Source organism: Neolamprologus multifasciatus, chromosome 8 (genome assembly GCF_963576455.1).
Source record: "Neolamprologus multifasciatus chromosome 8, fNeoMul1.2, whole genome shotgun sequence".
NCBI lineage: Eukaryota > Metazoa > Chordata > Actinopteri > Cichliformes > Cichlidae > Neolamprologus > Neolamprologus multifasciatus.
The window spans coordinates 6,655,945-6,666,454 of record NC_140446.1 but is presented as its reverse complement, the minus strand read 5'-3'; the positions used below and the strand labels follow the sequence as shown (position 1 = coordinate 6,666,454).

The 10,510-nt window shown below is 38.8% G+C and overlaps 1 protein-coding gene across 1 annotated transcript in view; it reads left to right on the top strand.

Annotated features, from left to right (window-relative positions):
* The first annotated feature begins 1,822 nt into the window (after nucleotides 1–1,822).
* The window catches only part of LOC146512363 (sodium channel protein type 4 subunit alpha A-like), a 33,691-nt gene continuing 25,003 nt past the window's right edge, over nucleotides 1,823–10,510 (top strand). The window contains exon 1 of the mRNA XM_085170869.1: nucleotides 1,823–3,139. The gene's annotated coding sequence lies outside the window, so the exon portion shown is untranslated. The remainder of the gene's footprint in view (nucleotides 3,140–10,510) is intronic.

Here is a 10,510-nt window from a genome sequence, read left to right as displayed (position 1 = left end):
ACTATAGCTGTTGTGGTATGTGGGCTTCGTTTTGTTTTGTTTTTTTGCTTCCTTAGTTTATAGAGTTTAGGTTTATCCTAAAGGAATAATGGTTGTGTTTTTGTGATTTTTTTGTTTCTGCATTAGTTTTCTTATTGCTCCTGTTATTGCTGATTTGGTCACTTCCAAACTAAACACAATTAAAATACTAAATTTCAGGGTTCTAAGTAAAGTGTTTGTAAAGTAACACACGGGGGCAGTGTTACCTCACAGCAGAAAGGTTGGATCTGTATGTGAACTGAATGGTTGCAGCATAGAAATCATGTTCAGTTATGCTTCTTAGTCAAACGGCCTTGGTTTTAATTTGTATAGAATATAAAGGATTTTTGTCCTTTATATTTCTCTTCTGTCTGTTTTGGTTTTATTTTGCAAAATGGGTTTGTGTATTTCAGTTTCATTGTTAAAAATGTTAGCTTTTCCTAGTGGGTTTTTGGTACCACGCAGTGGTTGTCAGGAGGAAAGTATTAAGAAAATCAAAGGAGATATTATAAATCCAAACCACCACACTTTGCAGTTAACTGTTGCTCAGTGTTTGAGAAAGTTCAGTTCACTCTAATTTTTAGGATCTTTTATTGCATGGGGGGGAAATAGATGGTAATTTTGCAGCACACACAGGAGGGCAATGCTGCCTGAAGATGACTCCATCATTAACTGGATCTACCAATCTCATACCCAAGGTGTCAATTAATACTAAGTTATGTTTAGTATGTAACCCAGACAAAACCGTTTTATCATCTAAACTTAGCCAGCTAGTTTTTATAAACTTTACTAATGAGTGGAAGTAAAACTTAAATGGAAAGGGGAAAAAATGAGTACAAAACATAAAACTCCCAACAGGACATGACGCAGGGCCACCTGGCTGTACAGTCTGGAAAGTGTCCCCTTTAGACTCAGTTTTAATGAACATGCCATAAAATTGCTGGACTGTCTCCATTCAACCTCAAGTCCAACTCATGCTGGCCAGACATGAGATATGAGATGTTTTGTCACATTTGGAATATGAGGTGTTGTTATCTGGGTCATAAAGTATCCTGCTCATTTCACCACAAACCAAAAATAATGCTGTGAAATATTCATGGTAATTATTCTTTTTTAAAATGTGTACTTATTTTTTTAATTTATTAGGAGTCAAGGATTCAAGGCCTTAAGTTGTATAATTGACAAACAAAATACAACCTGAATCACTGATCAAACTTTTAAGCCAGATCTTTTTAATCATTTAGGGGTATTTTTTTTTTATATGCTGCTCACTGTGTTCTGAAACTGAGACAGTAAGCTGGCCTGAGGGAGAGGAGAAGGTGGGAAATTTGTAGCAGGCTCCATTTCCAAGAAACCAATGACACCCAGTTAACATTTGTAATCACAGGTATCATTTTCCTTGTATAATCATACTACACACCTTTCAGCCAAATATAGTCTTCACATTGATACGAGGGACTTTCACAATCAGGCCCTCTGACTGCATACGCAGATGATTTTTAAACCAAGTGTGTTGTTTGTATAATGTGACCCTCAATAATTTTGAGAAGAGGTGACGTCCTCATATTAATATTATTGTCATTAAATTGCAGATGCAGGTTTAATTTGAGTCATAGACATGGGGGAAGCACATTTACTAAACATTTGATACTTTTCATACATAGATTTTTAACATCAGCATAAAACATGTTTTGATTTAAAAAAAAGAAAAGAAAAAAAAGAAAAACACTAAAATTGGTGGTAGTCCGTAGTAAGTCCTTTACTTCTTTCATGTCTTTTATTGGGGTACAAAGACATGCTTTAGATACTTAGGTGAGAACCTTAAATCTATAAGTATGTTTTATTCATTCAAATATTCTTTCAAACATTAAATTGGGGCCATCGAGTGGGTCCATTCAACTGAATGTCTTTAAAAAGTGTGTTTTGGAGAGAAGCTGGACATACACAATGGTAAACCAAACTGCCAATTTACTCAGAGCAGCAGTTTGATTTATAACCCTCGTGCTTCTTTTTAATGGCAGTAAATTATCAAAAGTGGTCAAAACTGATGCACATTGTTAAATACCGAACTGTTGACATCAGAATGGCCTGATAACAAGGGGAAGGTGTTTCACTATAAGTGAGTTCACACCGGAGTTTCATCCATTATCCTCACATCCCACTTATTGATGCAATATATTTCTATTGGCTCCAGTCTGTAAGGATGGTATCAGCCACACAGCTGACATAATAGCTTACAGTGGAAACAGTTATTGTAAGAGAAAGTTTGAATATAGATGTTTATTATTGTTTAGGCTCATAAACATCTGAAAAAAAAAATTAATCCAGATTTTCAAACTGTACATTTGTTTTTCTCGTATTCTAAACTGCAAAATATGCTCAAGTTTATTTCTGAAATCAGATAAATGGATTACAAACATACAAGAGTACTCAAATACAATAAGTTTAACACCTCTGATTTAAATATTTTATTGGTGAACAAATCTGAGTTTTTAAGTTTTTTTTCTTTCTTTTCTTTTCTTTAAATTCAACCAAACACCTGCAGTCCTGTTTTCAGGCTATGTTTAACTCCTCTGTGTTTATATCAGCACTCTCCCAACTGCTGATGCAAACGTATTATGTCACCAGAAAGTCTTAATGTGCAGATTTTTCACATTCTGGCAAAACCTAAAACGACTTCAGCTCTCAGTCCCTTATTTTTATAATGCTCAACAGATTATGCTCCAAAACTTTTAGGTGAGAGGAATCATGCGCTCATGAGTCCGTGCTGGGGAGAAGACGCTCGTTCTTGCGCTCCGTTCATCTGCGCTGCCGCGGTTCTTTTCTTCTCTCTGCCACAAAATAATAGTAATCGAGTCTCACTCTCGGAAATGCGCTCAGGAGCGACCAGCGGTGTGGGAACGGGACGCGATTCCGGTACCGAAGTGTCAAAGGTCTGATTTTACCTGCAGCGACTCCTCCGGTTTCACTGCAGGACGCCACACTGCGCCAGCAACAGCTGCCCTGCAGCCCCGCGCTGGAAGGAGAAGAATTGCGTACTCAGTGTAAGACTTGAAAGAAGACACTGTTTTATTTTTCTATTTTCTTGGATTCTGTGGAAATATTTCTGTTCCCGTGCAAGGTAACGCACCACCTGTATTCTGTTGCCTTCCATGAGCCTGGAGGTGGCTCCTGCATTAAGTTAAGACTCGGAAAAAGTTGCCTGTCTGGCTGCAGTTTCGGGAGGTGTTTGATGATTATTTGGCACTGTTTGGTGTCTTCATTGGTTGTGAGTTTGCTATATTTGCTCCCTTACTTGAAATTAAACGGACAAGTTTGGTATCTTCCAGATTTTAAGATGAGGGCAGTTAAGCTATTCTTTAGAATCACTTGATTTTATGCTCTTCTTATTTGGACTGGGGTGAAACCTTCACAGTTTTCTGTGGCTGGGTACTGCATACTTCCACGCCAATCAAAAAAAAAAGAAAAAAAAAGAAAAGCTTTTTGATAAGAGAGGCTTTGGATTTGTTCCAGAAATACACTGTAATTGAGCTAGACAGATTTATGGCTTCACAAAAGCTTATTAAATATGTGTATGTGGAAGCATGTGGTTGTTTGTGTGCATACATAAGCTGTGACAAATTATTTCACTGCAATGTTATGCAATAGTAACGCAGGGAAAGCGTATGTGAACATCACAACAGGGCCGTTTCTACACCTGCGAGGTGAATATCTCCCATGTGGCACGTAGCTGTAATGTCCAGTGTGGACACTGCAACCTTCTCAAAACCCCCACTATGCTTCCTCTTGCAGAGACAGGGTTGTATTTTTAGCTCATGTCTTCATAGCAGATGGGCAAGATCCTGTGATGCTGTGGATGCTCCTACCCAGCCGTTTCCATTAAGCCATGCTGCCCAAATCAGAGGTGCAGGACTATGCACACAGCCTGGCTCCATGCAGGCAAAGCGGCATCAAAAGGCTGGTGTTCCTGTTAGAGGCTGCCAACAATGCACCTGCAGATCTTATGTAACAGCTGGACTTACACAGTGGAAGCCAAGCAGTAGGATCAGTGCAAATTCCAACATGGGTTGGGACCTCAAGGGGCATTTTTAAACATTTTTAAATTTTATTTTCACAATTTTAGTTCATATTTAAATTTAAAAATACAAAGTTGTAGTTTCTGTTCTGCATTCTTCCCTAACCTTCTTACTTGTGACCTGACATATCTGGTGTAAATACATATGTGTGTTTTTTCATATGCACAAAATGGAAATTTTATGGAGAGATCTGTTGGCTTCTTCTCCACGAGTGTGTTTGTGTGTCTTGTATCAGATGTTCTTGGATGCAGAAGGTGTCGGTTTTGAGTTACTTTCACCAAGTAAGACCATGTGACTGCCTGGCCGGGGCTCTGTATTTTCCACAGTATTCAAAAGGTGAAATAAGGTTAAAGATAAGTAAACATTTTTTCTAAAAAACATGATCTAATTTATTCAGCTACCTGATGCAGTGTATGTGTCTTTGAAATATTATTTAGTGAGATGGTTCAAACATTGGCAGCCCCTCATATAGATGTCTGTTTTTTAAGATCTCTGTTGGTGTTATGGTTATGATTATAGCTCTCCCTGGTCCCACACAAGCTGGATGGAATATTCTCCATATCACTTCCACATGTAATCTACTCAGATTTCCGCTCAGTGAGTGCAAAGGCCAAATGGGTCAGTTTGAGACCACAGAAATCTGTTTAGAAAGTTGTGTCAGACCAGAGGACAATCTTACAGGAAGAGAGCTTTCATACCACCACCAATGCTGAGAATTCCCTCTTCACAATGCATGAATTGCGCCTCTATCTCTGGATTTGTTTGTGATATTTCCTTGGTGGCGTCAAAATGATGTCTCACAGTTTTTCTTATTTCATTTTCATGTGTTGTTGTAAGATGAGGTGATATGAAATGTCTAAATTTGCCTTATCACATTATGATAAAAAAAAATCCATCAGAAAGTTTCTAAATCCACAATCAGAATCATGCAGTACCATCAATAAGATTTTGAGTAATCCTGCCAAAATAAATAAATTAATACATACAAAAATAAAATACACAAACGAATCATCCGTAATGATGGAAATTACTGTAACTCTTTTAAAACAAGCTTGCTTCAGTAGTGATCTCCTGCTGTCACAGCTGCGATGGCAGGCTGTGTGGAGTGTGGCAATTAGGACCCAAGATGCAGGCATGGCCTCTGATGTGAGTGAGCTTTATTTTGACAGTGACGGTACAAATAGCAGTGATGATGGCAAGTGCAGAACCTAAACTGGAAAAAACTAACAAAAGCAAACTTGAAACCGTTAAATGGCAACACAGGGAGACTGGGCAAAACACAAACAAACCAGCAACAGGCAGGTAAAAACACAGGGCTTATATACACACAGAAACAATCAGGGAATGAGAAAAAGGAGGGAGACACAGCTGGGGTAATTAGACAAGACAAGACAAGGGAAGCCAAACTAGAAACACTGACAAGAGACAAGGACCTTCAAAGTAAATAGGAAAACACACCGACTGAACTCTGGACACGTAAACTTAACACAGACTGGGGAGACAGAACATCAGAACCTGAAACGTGGGACAGGAGAGCACAGAGAACACTAAACACTGGGAATAATCACAAACAACCCAAAATAAACAAAAAACCACAGAATATTAATAAACTTAAAACACATTGTAAAGCGCTTTGGGTGATTTGAAAAGCGCTATATAAATCCAATCCATTATTATTATTATTATTATTATTATTAAACACAGAGTCCACAGACTGCAGACCGTGACATCTGCGTTAGCTCTAAGACTGACTTTCCCCACTTGAAATCTCATATTCTATTAGTATCATGATGTTTTGAAGTCGTCACCATCCAGGAGCTCAAACATTTATGTAAGCAGTCGCTGTAGTCAGCCAGAATCACATTATTAGGCAGTTTTCTCTAATGAAAGTCTGGATTAAAAATCGATAGCTATTCAAGATCTCTGTCTAAATAAATAAATAAATCTGGGTAAATTCCCAGATGATTAAATATGCAACTATTTTGCTGGTAATAACTGAAATGAGTGAAGAAAATCAACAGCCTATTTATGCAAGATAATTCATAATTTTATTGGGGGGTTATATTGGTTGGGTCTGATTATTGTGTGTGTGTGTGTGGGGGGGGGGGGGGTCATAACCCCCCTAAACCCCCTGGAAATTACGCCCCTGCTATGATTTGTCTGTTGGTATCCATGCACTTTGGTTTTGTTTGAGCATTGCGAGAGCCACTTTAGATGTGGTATTTGGGCCAATTTGCACTTGTTTCTGCCTCTTCTACATCAACTTGTATTGGAAATAACTTCTTGTAAAGAAAAAGTAAAAATCTTGGTACCGGTTGATGATTCCAAATATAAACTTATTTAATGCTACAGTCACACAAGGGAAAATAGACTAGACCTTAGCATGGCTAAAAGTACTGTGACCATGTGCATTGAACTTGTGATCTAATTTGATCTGAAAGAGTTATGTAGACAGGGACCAGATTCGATACCACTCTCGTCTATGTAGCCAGTGCATTAACCAGGTGGCAATCAGTTGAGTCAAGTCTACTATTGCAAAGAGATGCAGTGCAGACAAGTTGTGCTCATTGGCACAGACAGACTAAGATTCATTGAGCTATATGTTGGCAAGCTGTCTTTACAAATTAGATGGCAGCTATTTGCACATCTTCACCAATCTGTCCCAGAGCAATGTTCCCTCTAATTTTCCATGTGTCTGAGCAAACACACAAACTCCCTGAGCGGTCCCTTGGACCGCTGTCAGCAACATCAGACGTGTACACTGTGGTCACGCCAGCATCGAATCCATCCAAGTTACATGGTTTATTAAAATAATCAAATTACAGCATTTACATTTATGTTCAACTACTTTTAATTAACTGCTTTAGCCCACTTGCAAGGAAAATGTAAAACAAAAATGTAGTCATTGACCTGTGTAGCATGTTAACACTATTGGAAGTAAAAAATAACTTGAACTCCAATTTTGAAAACACAACTTTCTTTCTTTTCTTTTTTTAATTTTTAATTTTTTATAAAGCACTGACTTGTATTATGAGTCTGTGGTCTGGGAGAGAGTCCTGTAACTCTCTGTCTGTAAAATACAGTAAATAATGACCAATGTTGGGCAATTAATTATATAGTTACTTCTTCAAAAAAGTAACTGAGTTATGCGAACAACAAAGTTTTTTGCAGCTGTTTACCTAAAAATGCAGCCAAAGCGTTTTAAAATAAAATAAACATTTCAAACTATTTACAGAACAATCAGCTGTTCTGCATCAAATTTGATGCCACACAAATTATTTGTGCCACTCCAAAAAAAATTTTCTGTCCACTATGAGATAAAGGAGAACAACAGCCTGATACCTGCAGGCCTGACAGCAGGAGGTGTATCACTCCTGTAACACCTGTAACATTCAGCAGTCGCCTCATTGTTCTGAAACACACAACAAAACTATTGACTACACTACACACTAACTACACAAGATTTGCGCTAAACGTCGCAAATCTCTCACATCCCAAAACACTCACTCCTAAAACTTTCCCCTTCCTAAACAACTAAATGCCACGTTGCCATATCATTTTTTGATTGGCCGACATGGTACATTTTTCGACCAATAGGAAAGGGTGGAGTTTTTTTGGTTTTGTTTTTGCTCACAGGCGGAGTGCTTTTGAGCGTTTTCCTTATAAAACGACGTTTTTACCGTTTCTTCACTCCACATCAGCCACGCTGCTTTGCTTGCTAAAACACCGGTGTCGGCACATAAAGACGCTGTCATAGCCTGTCAACGACGTTGATTAGCTGCGTATATACCAATGTGAATCGCATTATTGGCTGGACTGTGGGATAAGGTGGCATCGTTCTAATCCCATACAGGAGCAGCCAGTCACGTACTGACTAACACTGCAAAACAGAATTGTTAAAGTTTTAATTTTCATTTCAATTCAGGTTAGATTTTTTTTTTTTTTTTTTTGTGCGCAACACAGATTTTCTGTGCGCAGAGACCGTGCCAGCAGTGCGCAATTGCGCACAGAAAATCTGTGTTGCGCAGCTTAAAGGGAACATTGTCCCAGAGTGATTGCATTTAGTCCAAGTCGGGTTGTGATTGTTTGGAAACAGGCTGGCTTCCAGCAAGCAACCTGTGACTGAAAGAAGTCACCTAGAGGTTGAGGGTGTACCATGCTTAGACCCATTACTGAAGAATAAAGACTGAACTATATAGGAGGCATTTATCTCTGAGTAATGCTGTTGCACTTTTCCCCCTTTATAGTGCTTCTTAAACATTTCTATACCTTGCATCCCCCCTGAAATCCATGCCTATGGTAGCAGCATACAGTAACACCACAGGGAGAAGCAACAGGTGCAGTTTCTGTTAGTATGGCTTCCTGTGAGAGTATGAAATATATGGGTAATTGGTGGATGACAGTGTGAGAGCAAACTACGGTGTTGTAAGTTGACCTCGTGAGAAAAACAGGGAACAGGAGGATGGCAAATGCCAAAGGATGTGTGAATAAAGGTCCTTGTTTGCTCTGTGGTGCTGTCATTTATAATTACACAGCACTCAATTATGTGCATTGAAGGGACTGAGATGTCTGCTGTGTGACCACCAGATTTGTCTTTGAACTCCAAGCTGCTGTCATGCTTGTTTGATGTGACATTTTCCCCCTCAAGATCTCATTGCTCTTGTGATTATGTTAGCAACTTGAGGATTTGGTGTTTGATTAATGGTGGTTAAATTAAATGTATTTACTGTCTCTGAGTATACAGCACACTCTCTATCACCGTCTGAACTCAACCTGCCCTTGTGATAAAAGCCAAAAGTCAGCTGAGTTGGTTTCCAGAGGCGAATATTGGCAATTGCATTCCCCAGCCATATAATGTAACGAAGAGGTATCTACATTACCCCGTCTATATCCTCAGCTGGAATGTCTCAGGTCACACGGTGTCCACTGACATGCAAGGTGATATATATATTACTGTCGGGGAAGGCTTCTGAAATCCGACATTCCCTCCCTCTTCCTCTGTTTCCAACTGTGTCTGACAGCATGGAGGCATGGTCGTGATGATGTGTCTTAAGTTTTACTCTCAAGATAAAACCAGTGGAGGAAAGGACCTTTCAAGAACTATACTTAATGTATAATGATAAAGAACTTATAAAGTATGATAAATATTAATGCAACTATATTTTAAAGGCGAGATTGTACTTTATATTCTATTGGATTAATTTTATTTATTTATTTCTTGTTTTTGTTCTTGTTCTTGTTCTTCTTTTTCTTTTTCTTTTTTTTTACAAATACCATACTAGGTTTTTACTCTGGTCAATTTTAATAGCTAATACTTTCAAGAATGCATTTCAATAAATCCCCTTTTTACTCTCCACGCTTTTTTTTTTTTTTTCAATTAAACCAAAACCTCACAAAACATGTCAATAGTCCAACAACCCCAGTTCCCAAAATGTAAGATAAGATAAGATAAGATAAGATAACCTTTATTAGTCCCACACGTGGGAAAATTGTTTTGTCACAGCAGGAAGTGGGCAGTGCAAAAGTTATGTAGCAAAAATTAGAATATAATAACAATAAAATAAAATACTATATACAGTAGAATAAAATAGAATAAAATACACAATAGGATAAAAATAGAATACAAATTCTATATACAACTGAGTAAAAATACAACCATGTTAGAAAAGAGTATTGCACTTAGTGTTATTGCACCTGTGTGGATGTGTGTGTTTGATCAGTTGGAGTCTTTGTTCTACAGTCTGACAGCAGTGGGGAGGAAAGACCTGCAAAATCTCTCCGTCCCACACCGTGGGTGCCGCAGCCACTGAAGGAGCTGCTCAGTGCTGTCAGAGTCTCCTGCATGAGGTGGGAGATGTTGTCCAACAGGGATGACAGCTTAGCCAACATTCTCCTGTCACTCACCACCTCCACTGGGTCCAGAGGGCATCCTACAGAGCTGGCCCTTCTGATCAGCTTGTTCAGTCTCTTCCTGTCCCCAGCACAGATGCTGCCACCCCAGCAGACCACACCGTAAAAGATAGCCGAGGCCACCACAGAGTCATAGAAGGTCTTCAGGAGTGGGCCCTCCACTCCAAACGACCTGAGTCTCCGCAGCAGGTACAGCCTGCTCTGCCCTTTTCTGTAGAGGGCTTCTGAATTATGAGTCCATGTGAGGAGCCTTTGTAAAATGTAATGATGTGCAAATCTCAGGAACCAATATTCACGATAGAACATAGGATAAATGTCTCAAATGTTTATATTGAGACATTTTTCTGTTTCATGAAAACAAATTTAATGACGGCAACACATCTCAAAAAAGTTGCAATGGGGGCAACAAAAGACAGGAAAAATAAGTGGTGGTAAAAAGAAGCTGCTGGAGGAACATTTGGCAACTAATTAGGTTAACTGGCAATGGGTCAGTAACACGACTGAGT